At 40.5% G+C, this 2417-nt stretch overlaps 1 protein-coding gene across 1 annotated transcript in view; it reads right to left on the bottom strand.

The window, feature by feature from the left end:
* The window catches only part of IGSF10 (immunoglobulin superfamily member 10), a 45628-nt gene that overhangs the window by 13378 nt on the left and 29833 nt on the right, over positions 1–2417 (bottom strand). The gene's annotated exons all lie outside the window — the stretch shown is intronic.

The following is a 2417-nucleotide window of genomic DNA, read 5'->3' as shown; positions in this document are numbered from 1 at the left end:
TAAAATTTTTCTTCTTAATAATTATTTTTTATTTTAATAACTTTATTTTATCCTTTATTTTATTTTATTTCTTTCGTTCTTCCTTTCTTCCCTCCTTCCTGTCTTCCTTCCTTTCTTCCTCTCTTCCTTCCTCTCTTCCTTCCACCCTTGCTTCCTCCCTTCCTTCCTCCCGTCCTTTCTTCCTCCCTTCCTCCCATCCTTCCTTTCTTCCTCCCTTCCTTCCCTACTTTCTTCCTTCCTTCCTTTCTTGCTTCCTTCCTTTCTTTCTTTCCTTTCTATTTTTTTCTCCCTTTTATTCTGAGCCGTGTGGATTAAAAGCTCTTGGCGCTCCAGCCAGGCATCTGGGCTGTGTCTCTGAGGTGGGAGAACCAACTTCAGGACACTGGTCCACAAGAGACCTCCCAGCTCCACGTAATATCAAACGGCGAAAGTCTCCCAGAGATCTCCATCTCAACACCAAGACCCAGCTTCACGCAACGACCAGCAAGCTATAGTGCTGGACACCCTATGCCCAACAGCTAGCAACCAAGACTACAGCCCCATCCATTAGCAGAGAGGCTGCCTAAAATCATAATAAGGCTACCAACACCCCAAAACACACCACCAGACGTGGACCTGCCCACCAGAAAGACAAGATCCAGCCTCATCCACCAGAACACAGGCACTAGTCCCCCCAACCAGGAAACCTACTTAACCCACTGATCCAACCTTAGCCACTGGGGACAGGCACGAAAAACAATGGAAACTACAAATCTGCAGCCTGCAAAAAGGAGACCCCAAACACAGTAAGCAAAATGAAAAGAAAGAACACACAGCAGATGAAGGAGCAAGGTAAAAACCCACCAGACCTAACAAATGAAGAGGAAATAGGCAGTCTACCTGAAAAAGAATTCAGAATAATGATAGTAAAGATGATCCAAAATCTTGGAAATAGAAATGTGAGAGTTGATAACAAATTGTTGTCTTAAGCCACCAATTTTTGAGATGGTTGGTTACACAGCAACAGAAAATGGAAAAACTCTCCTTCTATATTGCCCCTCATGTTTAACTGGTGGGATATAGGCAGAGCTTTTCCTTGATCAGAAGTAAAGCTTGAGATCTTTATGGGCTGAATTAAGCATATCTCTCTGAAAAAAAGGGAGACGTCCTGGAAAACAATAGTGAGGGTTTACATTATATAAAGGGGTAACATTTGAACTAAAACCTGAAGGATGCGAAAGGTCCAGACATATGGTGAACTGGAGGAAGGGCATCCCTAAAACAAGTGGAAAGACCCTGAGATGAGAAAAAACTCAGTATACTCTTAGAACTGTGAGAACTATCTATAGGAGCAAAGACACAGAGTCAGGGGGAGCCCAGTAATGTTGGTTCTGTTAGTGAACCTAAACCTTAGACCTTGAATTCTTTGTTGAGCTTAGTCAGTGACAGTAATCTCTTCACTCCCATAGGGAACAGAACAAGGTGGAGGTGTCTGAGGAGTTTAACTAACATGATGAAGATATAAATTAGAAAAATCAATGGTCAGGTAAACCTATTTCTGAGCTGGGGCCCATTCTGTTGTGAATTCTACTCCACACGAACAGATCTATCTTAATTGACACCTTCTCTTGTATATCAGGGTAAAGTGCAGGAAATAAAAACTACTCTAGGTATTTTCAGCAAGAAGGTATTTAATGCAGGGAATTGGGTGCTTAAAAAAAAATCATTGGAAACAACTGACATGTCCTTCAGTAGGTAAACGAATAAATAAACTGTGGTACGTTCATACAATGGACTGTTATTCAGCACTAAAAAGTAATGGCTATCAAGCTGTGAAAAAACAGGAAGGAAACTTAAATGCATTACTACTAAGTGAAAGAAGCCAATCTAAAAAGAGTACACACTGTATGGTTTCAACTACACTCTGGAAAAGGCAAAACTATGGAGACAGTAGAAAGATCAGTGATTGCCAGGGGTTAGGGGGAGGGAAAGATGAATAAGTGGAGCGCAAAGAATTTTTAGGGCAGTTAAACCACTCTGTAGGATATTATCATGGTGGAAAATGCCGTAATACATTTTTCAAAATCCACAGAATGTACAACACCAAGAGTGAACCCTACCAAGACCCATAAAAGGGGAAATTGACAGTAACACAACCATAGTAGGGGACTTTAACACCCCCTTTACACCAATGGACAGATCATCCAAACAGAAAACAAATAAGGAAACACAAGTTTTAAATGATACATTAAACAAGACGGACTTAATAAATACAAACACATGGAGACTAAACAATACACTACTTAAAAACAAAGTGATCACTGAAGAAATCAAAGTGGAAATTTAAAAATACTTAGAAAAAAATGACAATGGAGACACGACGACCCAAAACCTATGGGATGCAGCAAAAGCAGTTCTAAGAGGGAAGTTTATAGCAA

This window comes from Physeter macrocephalus, chromosome 1 (genome assembly GCF_002837175.3).
Source record: "Physeter macrocephalus isolate SW-GA chromosome 1, ASM283717v5, whole genome shotgun sequence".
In the NCBI taxonomy this organism is placed as follows: domain Eukaryota; kingdom Metazoa; phylum Chordata; class Mammalia; order Artiodactyla; family Physeteridae; genus Physeter; species Physeter macrocephalus.
Note: the sequence above shows the minus strand (reverse complement) of the source record. Positions and strands in the feature narration are given on the sequence as shown.